Source organism: Lissotriton helveticus, chromosome 5_1 (assembly GCF_964261635.1).
Source record: "Lissotriton helveticus chromosome 5_1, aLisHel1.1, whole genome shotgun sequence".
Lineage (NCBI taxonomy): Eukaryota > Metazoa > Chordata > Amphibia > Caudata > Salamandridae > Lissotriton > Lissotriton helveticus.
Genome location: NC_136065.1, coordinates 229953668 through 229974458, shown reverse-complemented (window position 1 = coordinate 229974458; position 20791 = coordinate 229953668).

The window sequence follows — 20791 nt, the reverse complement described above, 5'->3', positions numbered from 1 at the left end:
AGCGTTAGATTTACAGGCTTTCAACCAACAAATTTGGTTTAAATGACAACATTCCCTGGAAATCAGTCCTTCAAAGATGAGACATCCACTAATCTCTTGCACTTAGTAGCATTCTTTAGAACCACATGATTCCAGACCCCATCCTACCCACCATTGATACCCTGTGGTACTTCCTCTACACACTACTAATGTCACGAGACCACTGAACAATAATACTCACTGCCTCCGACGCTTAATGACTGCATTTACTATTTTATAAGCAGTCCATGAATATAATTTGTCCATCTTTAATTATTCATATATTTTCCCTTTAGACGCACAAAATCTGAGTTCCTTTCATGATTTCCCGACCTACGCTTATCATGATGCCACTCTTCTCATCCCTGTGCGGTATTTTTATGTCAATAACGTTTTTTCTTATCCCTTTCAATGCGCCTAATATCAACAGGGCACCGATATCTGACTGCCTCGTCAGGTATTTGGACCCCGCGGGTTGCCATAGTCTTTGTTTGTCTGAGGTTTCCATAGCCACCCACGTGACGCCGTGACCGCGCCCCACCCGGAACAGGCCGCCATTTAACAACGATGCGCTTGCCCCTCTCCAGCTATGGGGAGCGGAGTTCGGCGTCTAGGCAGAAGGGCCATACCTACATACCTGGCACCGTGAGTAATTATATGTGAGTGGAAAGGCGGGATACTGAGCGCTTTTGCCGCCCGTCCTTCCTCGACACCGCAATGATATTTTCAGACCCGGTGATCTTAAATGTCCTTTTGCCCTTTTTTCATTTCATTTCATACAGAAAGTGCTTCAGGAGGTACAGCCTGTCCCTGACTCCCATGAAGCACAAATCACTTGTAAATCGAGTAAGCATCAACCTTGTTTTAACATCCTTCCTTCTCCCCCTCCCCGCCCCCCTTCCCTCAGCTGACGATGCCTCATTTTGCTAATGCTTTCATTCAGTTGACATGCATGCATGAAATTACGCTCGCACAAGGCTATGTGAGCATTTATAACCACTTTCAAATATTTATTAAAAGTGATGTTTGAAATATATACTCACCAGTGCACTAAAATTGATAGCGTGTGAGTATGACTGACACTGCAAAGTCACAGGTTATTTAGCCCTTACAACAGAACCCATAGTCTGGATTCTAATACTCCTGTAGAAGATCCATTTACAGGACCGCAACAAATGCATACCAAGAGCACTCTGCTAGCTTGCGCTAGCATCTTAGTCACTATTTAGTATGTATTATACTGGCTCAATACCACACGCATGAAGGGGAGAGCATGTAGCACTTAATCCACTGAGAAACTATATTACAGGCACGTAATTTGTTTGTATGTGATTGTCTTTATATCCACAGGTATCTCCTTTTTCCTTCACCTAATCTGGTTGTAAGGACGCCGACTGTAAGTACGCAGTTAGGTTACTGGGGCCGAGGGTTGGATACACCTTAGCGAGTGTATACCGCCCAGGTTTCCCATCACTTAGTCCTGACGAAAACCTGGTATATTCCACAACAGGTTGAAACATGTAGACCTTTTTCACACTCACATAGATACTGTCGGTCAACCTAACCAACGGAAGTATCGGAGAACTGCTTTTAACATTGTCCAGTAGCTTCAGAATAAAGCTTTTTCTATGAAGTTATACTTGGCCAATTTTTTATCTCACTTTTTTCACACCACACTCACAAAAAAATACCCGCTCCTCTGTAGTCGGGTGTCGCAGCACACCAGGATGGCTCTCGGCAGTCCGGGTGGGACCCCGATGATGAAGCATGTCACCAACCAGGTTGGTGGGTGAGGGGTCTTCTAACAAAAGAAAAATTTTCTTTAGATTTCTCCCTCTCCCCACACTCCATTAGGATCTTTGCTAGGTCCAATGGTGATACTCCTTCCTTTGTTTATACAGATTAAGGTCCAGGGGATCAGGAGTACCCCCCCTCAACTCATTGGATAATCCCTCACTCTCTTTTTTGTTATTACACGTCCTCAGCATATTCCATAAATGAAAGGGGGCAATGCCTCAAAAGGGAAGCAAGCAATGGAATGCACAGATTAGATAGCATTAAGCTAGTTTAAGCGCCTGAAGGACACTGCTAGGCAAATTTCAGAAAATAGATGGAAAAGGGGGAAAGAAATAGGTTGAAAGCACCCAGAAAAAAAGAATGAACTCCGATCTTAGGCTTTTGAATGGTGCTGGTCTCATACAAGCAGGAAACGAGTAAAGTGAGAGACAGTACAGAAGGTCACGGAGCGGTCCAAAATTATTGGAGCAGCTAGGCGTCACTGAACCAACATTACTCTCAGTTTGTCAATAATACAGATCGGCAGGCCTCTACAGTGTGTTTACGCCTGATCCCGGCGTGAATGAGATCCACAATGTATCAGAATTGATATGCAGATAAGCTGTAGCAATCTCAGTCTGTGATGAGTCACAGACGCCGGCAGTAGTTGCTTACCTGATGCATTTCTGACACAAGTCTTACTTCTTCTTTCAAACATACACAATAATTACTGTGATGTTTACAGTGATGTGTAACAATTGCCTTTTGAGTATAGCCTGTGGCGAATTAATTTTGCCAGGCAAATACTATAATGAAAATTGATCCACCCTTCTCTATAGGCCAATGGATTGGGTTTAGGGTTGGAATGGCAACTGTAATTTATAGGACTGAATTTGCAAGAAACTCTGGTAGTCTTGAAAACACAGACTATCCCTATTTCTTCAGGATACTCTAAGCCTGCAACATATTTTGTGTGTTAATGTTTGCCTTTTCGCTGTGCACTGTGTCTTCAGAACTATGCAAACTTAGAACTATTTGTGAATAGTTGTGTTGTTTAACCATGTGATATTGCAGTGAATATTTTGCACTGCCAGTGTTGTAATCGATGTATTATCTAATCTCTGTACCCGAGTTTTCAGATCTTGTAACTATATGTGTATATATATTTCTATCTCTGCAAATATTGATTTGTCTACCTCCAGAAATCACTTTATGGATGAGAGCACCTTTATTTTATAAACCTGAGAAATATATGCTATAAATGAGTCTCTGGGAACCACTGTGTGACATATACTTATTTGACGCAGGTTCTCTGATGAATATCGGTTAACCCAATTTTATTTTATCACAACTCTTTTAGACATTTTAGTGGAAAGAGGGATAAGTGAGAAATGTCGAAAGTGTAAAGTATCTTAAGAAAGAAGAGCAAAAGCGCTTTCTTTCAAGTGGCAGAGACTAAAACACATCTAAAAGAATGATTGCACAGGTCTCTTGAGGAAGCGACAATTACGTCCACTGCAAGGAACATAACTCATTCTAGACTTGTGCAACCCTGATTTGACAGACAGATTTAATAGACATCCCTGATTAGACAAGCCATGACTTTTTGTTTGGTAATGGGCTGTGAGTTTTCTTTTTTGCCTCGCGATGCCTTCAGCAGATGGACTGGCTCGTAGACTAAAAGGACTGTGCTTTACAGGATTTGAAAAGGGAGGATAGATAAGTCATGTTTTTTTCACAATAACTAGCCAGTTTTATGTTGAGTTGTTCAAATTACAAGTTGATGACTGGATCGCCTGATTTGAACTCTTTTGAAGCAAACAAAATCTGTGGCCTAATATTCCTTATAATTCCTGCTTAACTGGTAGTGTGAACTGGGCGTCTGTAATTTGGATGCAACAGCGAAGGACCTGGCCAGTAGCCATACATTTATTATGAAAGTTCGCTGAAATACTTTTGGAAATAACACAAAAGGTAATTTTCGCATCTGATCAGAAAATTCAGTTATTGAAAGGTTAGGAACACAGCAACAATTATCAGACATTTCAGATTACCGTGCTTGCTGGCTATATCAGTGCTCTTCTATGTTTCCGATTATTTTGATTAGGATTTTATTGTTGTATTCTTTTAATCTCAGTAAGTTACCCTAGCAAGTGCTCACTTTTAATATTCTTGGTAGCTAGGTTAGAGCAGTTTGCTAACTCCCAAGTTATCTAGCTAATATGATCATATTGTATTTTGTCCTATATGTCTGGTGCCCCTTCTGTTCCTTACCGTTTTTTCTGTATGGCAGCCATACTGGTAGGAACTGCTTGGCTCTGATATTGGTTGCTGATGCAGCGCCCACCCAGAAATATCACCAACCCATGGTCCAGGTCACTCCGGTGGGGCCCATAACACCGAAGTACAACACACCTAGTCACACACACTTTACCCCAGACCCTTGCAAATATAGATATACAAAATGGGTTGAGTGTATTCTTTCCTATGACAGGATACCTCTAAGCACAGATTTTTAACACCAACATTTGTTTTCATCAATAATCCTACTAAACTAATCTATGCATCAATGTACCCCGCCAATTAGGTCGATGAACCAATTAGTTGGGCAAGTTGGTGGTAATTGTCAAGACCAGCTTAACCTCACTACAACAATACATTGATTTGCATAATTAATTGACTCTAAAAGAATCACAAACACCTGAAATCATTTAAAAGATTTTATGTAATTAATTTGCATAAAAGAAAATTAGCATTTATTCTATCATTGTTAATTCTCACTGAGCATTGCTATTTATTCAGGCAATAAATCAAGTAAAACTGTTTAATAAAAATCATGAAGAGAAAATTGCATTATTCTCTAAAATAAAACATTAAACCTTGGTCATGTAACTGAAAGAGAAATTCTGCATGAAAAAGAGCAGAGAAACCATAGTTAAAACACATGTATTTAATTCTAAAGATTTCTACACTAAAACCTGCCTACCCAGCACTAAACCCCAAAGCTATACTTACTAACCCAGGCCTCCTCGGGCGCAGTCTTTTTCCCAGGCCTAGTGTCCCGTTATGAATCTCCAACCTACAGGGGTTTATCAGTGAGCCTTTTGGCATAGTTTCAGGCTCCCAGCATCTCTGCAAACAGCTGCAGTGCAAACAGCATCTCTCTCTCTGCGATCAGCTTGTCTGTGACATCAAACCCCAATTTTGCTCTGATATTTATACTGTATTTGCTGGCTCTCTACCCTCAAATGTTTCAACTCTTTCCGGTTTCCCTTTCTCTGATTGGTCATGACATTGCAATTATTAGCTCTCAGGATGTTCGTTAATCAACAATGTATTGCTTAACTTTCAGGATGTCAATGAATAACTTCCTGATTAAAAGACTGACAGATACAAATTCGACTGTCCATGCGTTTCTCAACTTCCAGGATGTCCGTGAATAACTTTGTTTGACAAACTGATAAATACACGTTCGACAGTTCCTGTTCCTCATCAGGCCTTTTTAAATGTTCATTTTCAGTGATTCAGGTGTTTCCACGTGGTCATTTTTGGAAGACATTTCACTTTTCTCCTTGGCAGACATTCAGCTGTTCTCGCAGTTATCACTTTGGCCTTCAGCCACTTCACCAGAATTCATATCAAGTGACCTCGAACATAGTCGGCTAAAGTTGCACAATGTTCTCAGTGAAGCATAGGGCATTGAAGAGCTTCTCTCAGCAAAATGATGTAAGGTTTTTTGGACTGCGCAGAACCGGGAAAAGCGAAGCCATTTTGGAATTGGCAACCCACCAAAACTACGATAAACAGAAAAAGAAAATGTAAATACACAGAATATATGTGTTTTCTGTCCCCCCAACCACCAGTGCTAATATTTATCCTTTAAAACTGTTACCTAGCAGAAAAGCATCACACTGCAAGGCATTAAAAATAAAGCAGAAAAGCAACATGCAAATGCACAATGCACATTACAACACATGCGTTTTACATCATTAATTAATGGTATACACCTGTTACAACGCATTTTTTACTCCGCACTACCACTACAACGCGACCATTACTCCGCATACTATTACAACGCATTGCGCTGGGGGGCGCTCTAGGATAGGGAATAAGTTTAATTTTCTATCCAACACCTTCCCTAGTGTCCACGGGGACTGGAGTTGGAATAGAAAATTATACTTACCACTATCCAGCACCTCTAAGCGCTATGCGTTGTAACGGTATTCGTTGTAAATACCGCGTTGTAATGGTATGCGGAGTAAAAGTATGCGTTGTAACGTCATACATCCTTAATTAATATGTTAATCAAACATGTTAGTGCAAAGCATTTCCCACATGTAATGTGTGTGTTTTTATTAATACACAGCAATCAAAATTAATATATTACTATGTTATGGGGGTAATTGATCTGAATGGGGTACACACAAAATCTTCTGTACCTCGCTCCATCAATTTTACTGTGCTGGTTTCTTATAAAGACAGATTTCCCACAATCCACCCATAAATTAATACATACTTCCATCTGTGGCATTTGGTATCCAAAGACGCGCAAAAGAGGTAGGTCTGTCTGGGCTTGTCTTTCCCCATTTGGAAACGAGGGTGATAAACTAACAAATATCCAATCCGAGGTAAGGTTCTTCCTGGAATCGCATAAGCTTTCTTTCAGCACTTATCCAAGGTTTTGGACAATGCTGACAATGTGGAGAAAATCTCTGATTCCCACTAACGAATGTGAAGTTGATCCCTAAGCATGCTACTGAAATTTTCAATCTGAATATGCTACTTCTTGTCGAAAGCTGGCTGCGTTCATACTCGCCAAGATATTCCTATGACAGTAATCTTGTTTATTAGACCGGACCGCCTCACAGGGTAAGTAGGTTGTGTTACATTCATTCATGGAAAAACTAGTGACATATCCATGTACAATTTCCCTAACCTACTTAAGTATGAAGAAATGGTTGTCAAATTCTCTATACTTCTTCACTTTATCATCACTCTAGTCATTTGGGAGTGCCATCTTGGATATAATAGTACATTCACCATTCCATCAATGTTGTTTACATTCAGCAAATCAATGCTGTGGTTCAGTGCTCGGACAGGGCCTGGGAGGCTGTGCATAATCTCCACCGCTTTAATGAAGCCTGGGTGGAGAACATGCAAAGTGTGCATGACTCTTTGGCCGGCCCGAGACTGCCGGGCAAAATGTCATGCGCACTTCAGAAGTGCCTACCACTCCTCCCCAGCCTGCCCCCAACAATCTGAGCTTGTACTTTTAAATAAAATTATAATAACGTTATTTTATTTTTCTGTTTTGAATTGCTCAGTGAGCAGTGGGGCAACGCTCATTCGCCTTAGTAGAGGAGCCGCTGCTGCACAGTTCGTTCAGAATCTTCCCTTTCTTATAACTGTGGCCAGGCGAGTAGTGTTCATGCAGAATAAAGTGGGACATCCTGAGGAATATAGAACATGTTTAAAAACCTGTACGGACTCTTCCTTTAGAGATGTTGGAATCAGGTGTAGGATGAGCCAAGATTGGAGACTATGAAATGGGGAAGTGGAAAATGGGAAATACTTGAACACTACGTTGCTAACCTCATGCCAGTTTGCATTTTTAACTTACTACTTTATTTCAAGACACTTGATTAGCAGAAGGGATATAGTCAGTACTTAAAGGACTACCAAAGAAGGAGACGATGCCTGGCAATGTATCATTAGTTGTAGTGGCTCGTAATGTCATACTAGTTCACACCATTTATAGTTCCCCCCACGATTTTGTAACCCCCCTTTCCTACATCCCTAGGTTTCCTTCCTCTAGCCTACTGCTCTCTATGGTCTGTGACACCCCCTGGTATCCTCTCTATTACTTGCTTCATCAGACCCTGTCTGGTCTGATATGCGGTGGCGTCTAGTGACTCCCTACTGCTATTCTGGGCTGTAGAGAATTTGTCACAGCAACATCCACCACTGAAACCAGTAAGCCTGAGTCTTGGTTACTCCATTGCTAAATTTCACCAAACAGTACCCTCATACTCGCATGTTTTTCCTAGTTCATTGCAGCCAGTGAGGATGCAGCTAATCCCAACCCTATCATTAAGTCCTTTGGAGCAGCTGAGCAGAATCGAGAATCAGTCAGCCAAATATACTTTATTCAGCTAGTCTCAAGCCATAAAAGCACAAGATAAACAAGCATTTACAATGCAACGGTCTCGCCTTTGCCAAAGTTAGAGCTATTGGCATTGTAAATGACAAACTTTTTATTTATGTGTTGGTTTTAAAAACAGATAAATAAATGGAAATGTCATTTACAATGCCAATAGCTTAATCTCGCTCGTTGGAGCGCTTTACATGAGCACCGTATTTACATTACACATTCGGGCACGAGGAGATTAATTGATTTGCCCAGAATCACAGGATGTGGACGCGACCTTGAGGCTCGAAACCTGGTTTCCAGCACCAGCGTCAGGCGTTTATGCCGACGGACCACATCCTCTCAGATTCTTGCTGTTAACGCCCGGCAGTTGCACGCTGAAAGTCAGCAGCCTCGCCTCTGCTTTTAATGTGCAAATCTGAACACACGTGGTGTTGCCTGCACAGTTAATAACTGTAACATATTCCTGATTTCAATATGTAAACAGGTTAAATAATCACGAAAAAGAGACCGTGCCTATACATCAGAACATAAAATACGTCCGCCGTAAGCTACCGGTAACCTAACACTACATTATACAAGCATTGGAAATGCAATAGGTCTCGCATTAGAAAAGTTGGAGCTATTGGTCTTGTAAATCTAATAATTTTTTAAGTTATGTTTATGTTTTTATAATAGCAAATGTATTAATTTTGTTATTGTAAATGCCAATATTTATAGAATTTGCAAATGTGACACCAATAGCATTATTTAACATTTTTTTGTGTCATTTGTAATAAAGCTTTAAACATTGAGAGAACATATTAGAACAAGTGATGCTGTGGTGGTGCTGAGTGATGCTGTGGTTGCGCTGAGTGATGCTGTGGTTGCGCTGAGTGATGCTGTGGTTGCGCTGAGTGATGCTGTGGTTGCGCTGAGTGATGCTGTGGTTGCGCTGAGTGATGCTGTGGTTGCGCTGAGTGATGCTGTGGTTGCGCTGAGTGATGCTGTGGTTGCGCTGAGTGATGCTGTGGATGCGCTGAGTGATGCTGTGGATGCGCTGAGTGATGCTGTGGATGCGCTGAGTGATGCTGTGGTTGCGCTGAGTGATGCTGTGGTTGCGCTGAGTGATGCTGTGGTTGCGCTGAGTGATGCTGTGGTGGTGCTGATTGGTGCTGTGGTGGTGCGGAATGATGCTGTGGTGGTGCTGTGGTGGTGCTGAGTGATAATGTGGTGGTGCTGAGTGATAATGTGGTGGTGCTGAGTGATAATGTGGTGGTGCTGAGTGATAATGTGGTGGTGCTGAGTGGTGTGGTGGTGCTGAGTGGTGCCGTGGTGGTGCTGAGTGGTGCTGTGGTGGTGCTGAGTGGTGCTGTGGTGGTGCTGAATGATAATGGGGCGGTGCCGAGTGATAATGTGGTGGTGCGTGGTGGTGCTGGGTGGTGCTGTGGTGGTGCTGAATGATAATGGGGCGGTGCTGAGTGATAATGTGGTGGTGCAGAGTGGTGCTGTGGTGGTGCTGAGTGATAATGTGGTGGTGCTGAGTGGTGCTGCTGAGTGTTGTGGTGGTGCTGAGTGGTGCTGTGGTGGTGCTGAGTGGTGCTGGGTGATGCTGGGTGGTGCTGAGTGGTGCTGTGGTGGTGCTGAATGATAATGTGGCGGTGCAGAGTGATAATGTGGTGGTGCTGAGTGATAATGTGGTGGTGCGTGGTGGTGCTGGGTGGTGCTGTGGTGGTGCTGAGTGGTGCTGTGGTGGTGCTGAATGATAATGGGGCGGTGCTGAGTGATAATGTGGTGGTGCTGAGTGGTGCTGTGGTGGTGCAGAGTGGTGCTGTGGTGGTGCTGAGTGATGATGTGGTGATGCAGAGGGCAGAAAGGCACAAAAAACGAGTCTTAACAGAGGGCAGAAGGTCAGATAAACAAGGGAAAAACGAGTCTAACAGAGGGCAGAAAGGCACAAAAACCGAGCCTAACAGAGGGCACAAAGGCAAAAAAAACGAGTCTAACAGAGGGCAGAAAGGCACAAAAACGAGTCTAACAGAGGGCGGAATGGCAGAAAAACAAGGGAAAAAAGACTTGAATGTAAAAAATAAAAGTACTCTGGGAGGGGGGAGGCACACTTAAAGCCCTGGTACTAATGAAACTGTCTCCCCACCTGTCATTCGGTTGTTATATAGTTTTATAGTATGTTACTAAATCTCAAAACAAGTTATTTGCAGCTGCGCTTAATCTGGCCACAAACGGAGAAAAACAATGCATTAAATTCGGGAATCAAAATCAGTTCTATAGGGAAACGGCCACCACAAGCTATCCACTAACACTGAATTGCTAAAGGCAAAACTGGCATTCCAAAATAAGTTATGCTCCACATACTAGAACAAGCGAACGTAACTTCTGTTTACGCAAGCAAATTAGCATTTTTTTTTTTTAAAAACCAATGCAGTTTCGGAGTTAAAAATACTTGCACCTAGGCCGATTTTGTGCACAACAGACAAACACGGAATACTAATACTTGGTGAGAACCTTTGGATTCTGCCTGCACTGCGATACAAACTGGGAGGCCAGGTAAATGGCAGAACGTCACATCAGCGGAGGATCTGCGTTAATAAGGCAGCAGGTTGGCTTTTCCCATCAAAACTTCCAAAGCGTCCTTGTTCGCTCAAGTGTGAAGGTCTTTTTTAAAAAACGAGTGAAGGCTGAGGGACGCTGGAACTCAACATCGGTAAATCGCACCAAGAAAATACAGTCAAAAGAAATAAATGTGCGATTGCTGTCATTTTTCGAAAGAAGCGGGACAAACAAGCCATGCCTGTGTGACAGTCGGAAAAGGATCGGCATGGTCGCACATTAGCACAATAAACTGCGTCCTGGTGGTAGTAAATCCATGACCTGCTCTGCTTTTCAAGGATAGACGAACTGGCAAACGGGGTAAAGGGGAGGCTCAGAAGCAAGATCGTGTGTCAGGCGCACAGAGGGGATTTACCGGCAAGGCTTTCGACGCATGCTATATGAAGCAGTATGAATGGCACAGGGATCTTTTGCCAAACTGTACAAGAAGGTGTTGCAATCAGTGCATGGACCGTGCTTTGCCAGTAAAGCTTTGCCCAGTCGGTGGAGGTGCTAAATAGCAGCGCTCCAGCACACAATCACACTCTCCAGCAGTGTCTGCGGTCCAAATCTAATTTAATGGCTGGTCGCATTGTGCAGGCTGCCTGCAGCTGCAGACCCCCGCTGGCTACCAAACTGCTGCTTGCTGCATGGGCAGCTGGCTGGATCCACCTATGCTGCTGGTGATTGGGCCAATGAAAACATGAGTGAAGACTCCCTCGAAACTGCCTTGGTGTCAGTGAAATGTCCGCGGTGTCGGGTAAAACTTAGTAGCCAGCCCCCAAGCCTGCTGCAAGTACTGCACGCTGCCAGCTAAGCTTTGCGAAGTTTGTAGGTGCTAAATAGCAGAGCTCCGGCAGACAGCTGAGGCACTATCAATGTGTGACAATGCATTTCAGTGTGGTGATGTGGACTACCACACTGAACTGCATTCATTTAACCCATTGATGATACTAGGAGTACGGCCCGAGGGCGCCCTCTGCTCCACAGGAGCACTGGGCTGCCGTTTACTCGACTAAGCACTAACAATAAACAAGGGTGATTAAATCAGAGCTGGATTCACCTGCTGCTCGAAATGCCTGAGACACGCAGCTGCGGAGGGAGCGTCCTACGCTGGCTGGAGCTTTCAGCGGGACGGCTCTGCTGCGGCGGGCTCTCTCCTCATTTCAGGTAACAAGCATTGGTGGCCGCACAAGCATTGGCGGTCGCGAAATGAAATAAATACAAGCAGAAACAAGCGAAGGATAACGACGTGAGCATGCACCTCAGCTGTACGGGAGCAAGTCACGCTGTGCGCGTTTCCATGTGCCATGAGCGTGCACATCGGACGTCTAGGGAGCTCGTCATCACCTTCTGCGTCGCCTGCTGTTGCCGAGCCTGAGCCGCTAACCCTGCACACCTGAGGAGGAAAGACCGGCCTCGAGAGCAGAACTCCTGAGTCAGCCCGGTGAGTAGGGGGGGGGGACGTGTAAATACTGTGTTTTTGGTGCATCAGGCTAGCGAGACAGGAGATGGGCACTTCGAGTGTGTGGATGCACGTGTGTGACTGTGTGTGTGTGCGCGTGAGCCCGTGAGTAGGTGGGGGGTGTGAGGGTGTGTGTATGCAGTGCGTGTGTGCCTGCGTGTGTGTATGCAGAGTGTGTGTGTGTGCGCGCAACTGAGAACCGAGAGAGGCATGGCTGACTGAGATCGGAGATGTGCACGGCTCCGGGGGCTGGGCTGGGCGTGCGCGCCCACGCTGGGAAATCAACGCCCGTGCACCTGTCTGTAGCTGCTCGTGCACCTGTGTATGTCGCTTCACAGGCAACTCGGCTGCAATAGGTCTACGAGACCTAAAAAAGGACAATCATGAAACTACAAAAAACGACATTAAGAAGAATCAATCTTAAAAATGATGATAAAGAATTTATTGAACAAAATTCATTATGTAGCCCCGTACTGATTTCTAATCCTCATTGCACAGGGAACAAAATGTAACGGTGCTGCACAGAAATCTAAGTCACACCATATTGCAACAAACAAAAAAAGAAATGGCTGTCTATGAAATCCAATCTTTGACAAACATAGAATTGGACTCAAAAATGTTTCCGGGGTTGAGGATATAAATGGTGGAAAAGAGTAAAGTGCATAGTGCTTTACTTCGAAATATGGTCACAAGGGCAATTTGGCAAGGTTGTTCACCAGTCAACATTTATTTATTTATTTTAGGAGTTTTATATAGCGCTGACCTGACCCGAGGGCATCGGAGCGCTTTACAGTGAGATTTAAGAAATTACAATAGAAGAGGAGTCTTGAACATAAAGATTCTGGATTCGGTGAGTGTTGAGGGTTCCGGAGGTAGTAGATGGGTCGTGAGGTAGCTTCGTTGAGTGCATTCTTGAGGTAGTGCGAGAGATTAGCAGCAGTCTCGCCTTCCAGACCTATTTGTGTGGTGGTGGACTTTAGTGGATCCTTATGATGCAGAGACTGAAATCTACAGAATCATGGTTGGCGTGGAGGTGGCAGCTATCCATTTGGAAGGAAGTGGTTGATGAGGAGGGCTTTTAAGAGTTTTTTTTAATTTTGTGAAGGACCGGGTGGCCCTGATATCTACTGGGATGGAGTTCCAGATTTTTGGCACGTTTCCGGCGAATGATCTGGTTGCGGTTTTTTGCTTGCGTGCTTTCATGGGGATGAGAAGGAGGGAGTTGGAGCTCCTGAGGTTCCTTGTTAGGCGTGCCCTCTTTAGTTTGGCAGCCAGGTAGTCCGGTTTTCCTGTGTGTAGGGCTTTGTGCGTGAGGCAGGCAGTTTTGAAATTGGCCCGCTGTTCCACCGGAAGCCATTTTAGTTCTCTTAGGGCTGGTGAGATGTGATCGTACTTCCTGATTCCGGTGACCATTCTGGCTGCCGCGTTGAGGGTTGTTCTGAGGGGGGCTAGTTGGGCTTTACCAGTGCCGGTTAAGGTTGCCTTACCATAGTCTAGTCTGAATAGCACCAGTGCTTGTATTAGCTTGTTTGAGGTCTTTGGTAGGGATGAATGGTTTAATTTTGTGGAGAAGTTTCAGGTTAAGGAAGACAGACTTTGCGGATTTTTGATGTGGTGTGTCATTTCCAGTTTTGGGTCAAGGGTGATTCCAAGCGATTTTGTTGAGTTAGCCATGGTGGGGGTGCAGCTTATTGCATCCATATCCTTGAGCCATTCTACAATTTGTTGGTTCTCTTCCTTGTTGGAGATTAGGAGGAACTCTGTTTTGACTTGATTGAGTTTGAGGTGGTTTTGGGACAGCCATTGTTGAATTTCTTTAATTGTGTTATTTAGTCTGGAAATGTCGTCTTGGGAGTTAGTTTCTAGGTAAATCTGGGTGTCATCAGTGTATAGGTGGAAGGGAATTTTCAAGTTTTTGAGTATCGTGGTGATGGGTTGTATGTATATGTTGAACAGTGTCGGAGAGAGCACTGAGCCTTGGGGTACACCCCTGCTGACTGGGCGAAGGTCGGATGCAAAGTCTTAGATTTTTATCCTTTGCGGTCTGTTCTGTAGGAAGGCTGTGAACCGACGGAGGACCGTCTCATCTGCGTCAACCCTTTCTTGTAGGGCCTTGATGAGGAGCTGGTGACCAACCGTGTCGAAGGCAGCCGACAGGTCTAGGAGAATGAGTAGGCAGCAGTGATCGGTATCCAGTGACTTGCGGAAGTCATCTGTGATGCTGAGGATCGCTGTTTCAGTGCTGTAGCCTTTTCTGAAACCTGATTGGTGAGGGTCAAGAAGTCTGATATTGTCCATTTGCTGAGTCAGTTGAGAGAGTGCACATTTTTCGAGGATTTTGGATAGGAGGGGGCGATTGGAGACAGGTCTGTAGTTGTTTAGGCCTGTGCAGTTAATACCTGTTTTCTTAATTATTGGTGTTACTTGGCCAACTTTAAGGCAGTCAGGTATGCTTCCGGTTCTCAGGGAGCTATTGATGATTCTGCACCAGAACGGGGCTATGGAGAGTTTGAGTTCTTTGGTCAGTAGGTAGGGTGTAGGGTCGAGGGCGTGGGAGGCAGGATTGGTGGAGATTAGCTTGATAATATCGGCTTCTGAGATGGGATTGAAGGATTTCCCCGCATTCGTGTGTAGCAGGCCACTGTTATCTATTGCGACTGGGGGCGGGCTAACGGATGCAGAGTTGGCGTAGGAGTCTGGGTCTAGTGAGAGCTCAATCTTGGAGATTTTTTCTTCAAAGAAGGTGGCAAAGTTTTCACACAGTTCCTTGGAGGCCTGGGTGGAGGATGCGAGGGGTTTGGAGGTTTGCTGCTTGATGATTTTGAACAGTTTGTTGGGCCTGTTTTTAGCATTGTCCAGGGCGGAGCAGAAGAAGTTGGATTTAACGCTATGGATGTGTTTTTTGTATTCTAGCTGCTTTGATTTGTTCAAGTAGGCACGTGGAGGCGTTTTTTCTCCAGAGTCTTTCTGTGGCTCTAAGTTTTCTCCTTTCATTGTTGACGTCCGCATTGAACCAGGATCTGGATGGGATGTTTCTGGGGTTTTTTAGCTTCAGGGGCGCCATCTGATCTAGAATGGCTGTCATGGATGTGTTGTAGTGGTCCGTGAGTTTTGTCGGGTTAGATCATCCGTGGGGATGCTGAGTTGTGCATTGACTTTTCCCTTCAAGTCAGTCATGTTGACCTGGGTGAGGTTTCTGGTCCATTTTGGTGGAAGAGGATTAAGTGGCAGTCAGACCAGTCCACAGGCAAGGTGTGTGTTATTGACACTGAGTCTTGTTTGGCTATGGCCAAGGCCACTGATAGGTGTAGAGAATTAAAACAAAGCCTGGTAAGGAAAAAAATATACTTTTTGCCTTAAAAGTGGAAAGTTAAATGAAATTCACAGCCCATTGATGTTTTTATTTTATTATCATTGGCACTACTACCTAATTTATCAAAATGTGCCTGATGGAGACTATGCTATCTTTCCCTGAATGCCTATTTCACATGGGACATAATATTTAGCTTTATATTTCTCAGGTTGAAATATAGATCTAGGAATTCCAGATCCATAAACCCCCTTTTCACATAATTGATCCAAGGGATCACCAAACATGATCCAAGGAAAGGCAGTCTTCTAGTACATATTTTGAGAGTAAACCCCCTTACCCAAATTCTGATCCAGAGTAACAAAGGATCCAACTTAATTGTTTCTCCCGGGGGTACAGACCCACCTCTGAGTGGCACATAAAAGAAACGGTAGCTTGGGGGACTGCTAAAAGTTTTCTTAAAAATGAGTTCTCAACCTTCTGGAGTGGGCCAGCACCTTTATACGCCCACATCCCAGCTCCATACAAAGCTACAGCAGTGCACTTACTTTTGTAAATGCTAATCATCTTGTTCACCGGCTTATGTCCTAGCCGTCGTGCAAAGGTGAATCCCACCTGCATAGTGTTTTGGTACTGAATAACCCTGTTGGAAAATAGGCTATGCCAGGTAAAATTTTGATCAGGAGGAATACCAAGATAGGTCTTTACCTAATGAATTTCCGTACCTCCCAGATGGAACGTTCAGGTTTTTAAATTTATTGTGCCAATGCTCATAGCAAAAGATTGTTTTTTAAATCAACCCCCCCTCCCTGCCCCCCAACTATAAAAAGACATTGTAAACCATTAGAGGTTCTTGACGAAAGTACAGCGTCATCGGCGTACAATAAAATGGGCATGGCACTTGACTTTACTTTGAGGAGATCTTTCCCTGCTTTGCTCAAGCACGTCTCAAGGTCATTGATGTAAATGAGGAACAGTAAAGGGGCCAACACGCACCCCTGTCTAACCCCCATAGAGGATTTGAGTACAGGGGAATGTTTGCCCTCAGTACCAAATCCTGACCCTAATTAGACAATCCCAATGCATCCTCTGTAGAAAGTCAATTATGGCCTGGTCATTTCTCATCTTTTCCATAATTCCCCAGAACTTAGTTCTATTAACTGTGTCAAAGGCTGACGAGAGGTCTATAAAAGCTAGGTAAATAGAACTTACTTGCCTTTTTATACTTGCCAGTGACCAGCGGAAGGTTAAAAAAAAAGCTCAACTGTCCCCAGCTTGGAACGAAACCTGTACTAGACTCTGGATAAGGATTCAGTATCCTCCAACCAATCCTCCAGTTTACCTGCTATAGTTCTACTGAGAATCTGGAGGGAGCTATCTAGAAGGGAAAATGGGCAGTAGCAGCAAGGATCAGGCCTGTCCCCTTTCTTGAAGATGGTTATCACTACTGCTTCCTTCCACATATGTATAAAATCTCTCTTGATTGTAGCTTTAAAAACGTTCATTAAAATTGGGGCCCACAGTACGATATCTTTAAAGAGGTCTAAGGGGACACCATTGGGGCAGTAGCTTTGTAATGTAAATGGTAATGTAGTGGTACTTGTATAGCACACAAATCACCATGAGGCATCTCGGCGCTTGTACGAATACTGCTGAGGAACCCTTCCTGGCCAATCCCTGTGAAGTGCCCACTCCTGGGCACCCCCAAGATGAAGCCAGGCATCCCAGCGTTGTTGGGGCCGTTGTGGAGATTAAGCAAGCTATTGCCCAGAGTTGCAGAGTTAATGTTAATGTTAATGTTAAAATAAATTTATTAAGCGCTCGTACGCCCAAGGGCTTCATGGCGCTGTAGGAAGGAGCGTAACAGAGCAATCACGGTAAAGATGAGGCAGCTCAGTAATGCGCCTGCGAGAAGAGCCAGGTTTTCAAGGAGTGTCTAAAACTGAGGATGTTATCATTCAGTTTGAGATCAAGGGGGAGAGAGTTCCAGAAGGCAGCTGCAAGATGGTCAAAGCAGCTGCCTCCGAGACGTTTCCTCTTATAGGAAGGGACGATCAAAAGGGATTTGTGGATGGACCGGAGATTACGGGAAGGGCTGTATCTTTTGAATAGATCTCTAATGAATAAGGGGCCAGAGTCATGTAGAGACTTAAATAAGATGCACCCTGCTTTAAAAGCTACGCGTTGCTCAACAGGCAACCAATGTAGCTGCTTCAAGCCAAGTCTAACAGACTGCCTCTTGGAGAGATTCAGAAGCAGTCTGGCTGCCTGGTTCTGAACGAGCTGGAGGCGTTTAAGCTCTCCGATTTGTAGGCCAAAATAAAGGCTGTTAGAGAAATCTAATCTGGAAAGAACCAGGGAGATGACGATCTGTGTTAGAGCAGCCGGGGAGAAGAAGCAGGCAATTTTCTTAATTTTCTTCAGCTGGAAAAAGCTGGATGACACGACTGCTCCTACCTGTTTTTTTAGAGAGAGATCCTCACAAATGAAAATTCCCAGGCTCTTAACCGAGGATGACTTAGATGGAGGGGCACCCATGCTAGAAGGCCAGAAGCTAGGGTTCCAACTAAGTGCACTCTGTCCAGGCAAGACCAATTCGGTCTTGCCTGGATTAAGTTTCAGATGATTGCAGCTCATCCAGCTCATAATGTGGGACATGGTGTTTTGAAATTCTACCACTGAGTCCTTGGTGTTCAAAGGGAAGATGAGCTGCAAATCATCTGCATAGTTGAGGATGGTGACTTTCGCATTCCTGAGGGAGTATAGAAGGGGACGTAGATACAGATTAAAAAGCAGGGGTGATAAAAATGAGCCCTGAGGTACCCCACAGATGGTAGATATAGTAGGGGCAGTGAAGGGACCCAATCTAACTGATTGAGTGCGGTCACTGATAAATGAGCGGATCCAGCTCAGCGCAGGGCCCCTAAGACCTGCCTGCTCGACACGGTCGACCAAGATGGCGTAGTCGACCGTGTCGAACGCAGCAGACAGGTCAAGTAGCACCAGAGACTGGTGGATCCCTACATCCGCGTTCCGCCTCAAAGTGTTCTGCACCGAGAGAATGACTCCCTCAGTAGAGTGACAAGGGCGGAAGCCAGCCTGATTAGGTGCAAGATACTTTGATTCCTCCAGAAATTTGGAGATGCTGTCACATACATGAGCCTCCAGAAGTTTGGCGCAGTAAGGCAGCAGGGATATAGGCCTATAATTGAGCGGATCTAGCGGATTGGCTCCTGCCTTTTTTAAAAGGGGAATAAGGAGGGCCTTTTTAAAATTATTTGGGACTTTGCCCTGTGTGAGCGATCCATTCAGCATGGCAAGTAGACCCGCGGAGATGCTAGTTCCTACCTCATTCAGAATGTAAGGGGGGCAGATGTCATCAGGAGAACCTGATTTAACCTTAGCAAGAAGTTTGATTAAATTAGCACTATCGATGGAAGGGAAAGAATCCAGGGTCACAGGATTGTAAAAAGTGTCCGCCAAAAGAAGGGGAGACTGAGTGGTGGGAATACCCTGTTTTATAGTGCAGATTTTATCAACAAAGAAGGAGTTTAGCGAGTTACAGAGCTCCTGGGTGGGAACCACCGGGATGGAGGTTCTGTCGCTGGCGCTAAGATTTTCCACAATGCTGAACAGTTCTCTTGATTTGTTGTGAGCATTTAGAATTTTTTCCGAGAAATATTCTGTTTTATGTTTCTGAATGAGCTTTTGATAGTCCCTTCAGGCCTTACAATAATTGGCTCTATCTTGTTCTGAATAGGCTATTCGCCATTTTCGCTCCATTTGACGGGCTTCGAGTTTAAAAGTTTTCAAAAGAGGTGTAAACCACCTATGAGCGTCATTGGGGCGAGAGCGGGGAAAGTTGATGCAGGGGGCATGAGCGTCAGCTGCCTGGAGCAGCCATTCGGAGAAGGCTTCTTCCATTTTTTCAATGTCCTGATCTAATGATGGGAGGGAGGAGGTTAAAAATTCAATAAAAGCAGGAATATCGACGTTCTTCCATAATCTGGTTTTTCCTCCTATCTGTGACTGGGGCTTCTTACTTCTTTCGATAGTCATAGTGAAATTGATCAAAAAAATGGTCCGGCCAAATACAGGGCATGATGGAATTGATAGCCATTGGGACCCATGATTAGAATAGGCACCGAGGTGAGAATTATCAGGTCCGGGGAAATTGAGCCCAAGAGCCGCCGAGGTGGGAATTGAACCCTGGTCCCGGGCCAGACCTCTGCATCAGGGTCTGCCGCTCTAACCATTGAGCCACACTTCTCCACAGCTTTCCCTGCTGGACTCTGCCTAAGGGCAGCAATTACATCCTTGAATACAATAGAATCTCTTGGAGGTTGGAATACAACTCTGGGTTACTGTAAAATATAATGTCACCCTCTTGTATGAGAGCTCTTTTGTCCGGTTTAAAAAAACTATTGTAGTAGGCAACCGATTCCTCCCCTTGAATAACAGTATCCATAGAGGGTTTTTGATACCCTGTAAAAAAGGTTGGTTAACAACTTTACAAATCAGTGCAGAATCCTTTAAATCAGAAGCTCTTGACACCTCCTCCCAAGCTTTGTTTCCTTAGCACAGATCTCATGGCGACAAAAATAGATTTATAACTTCTTCTGGCATTCGCGTTATCACTTTTTTTTAACTGTGTGTAATTTAAAGGGCTAGTTTCAGTTTCTTATGGTCCATTGTACAAGCATGGTCGAACCAGCCTCATGGGGGGATTTTCTGAGACTTTAGACTGCCTCACCCCCATGTCCACCGCTTCTAAAGGAATCGGAGATGTTTTCTGGTGTCTCAATCAATCAGGATTTTGTATAGCGCAGGTACTACCCGTGAGGGTCTCAGGGCACTGAGGGGAGGAGGGGAGCTACTGATCCGTCTGGGCGTGAAGGTTCATTCGAGGAGCCAGGTCTTGAGACCCTTCCTGAATTGGGTCAGCGACGGCATTGCCTGCGGTGGAGGGCAGGGTGTTCCTTAGTAATTGACGGCGAGGTAGGAGAAGGATCTTGCTCCACTTCTGGTCTTGAGAATCCGTGGGATGATGGCCAGGGCAAATTGGGCGGAGCAAAGTTGTCTGGCAGGTACGTGGAATGAGAGGTGGTGGTTCAGATATGCTGGTCCTTAGTCATGTAGAGCTTTGTAGACGTGTGAGGAGCTTGAAGGAGATTCTCTTGTTGACTGGGAGCCAGTGGTAGGTACTCAGCGGTTTCTAGCATAATATCATTTGCACTTAATGGCTTGCCCACAGAAATTTTTGGTGATACCACCAAGACTGCTTTTAAACTCTTGTACCTAACAGAGGACCGCCTTACCTGGGAAAACACCTTTAATATCAAAACAAAGTACTTAGCTTTTACCTTCCTCAATCAATTGAATGCAAATTTTGGAAAAACGTACATTGCTGAAGCAGACCATGTCCGTTTATTAACTCTCAAACAAGGTAATCCGGAGCTGCTAAGCTATAGTACCCAGTTTCAGCAAT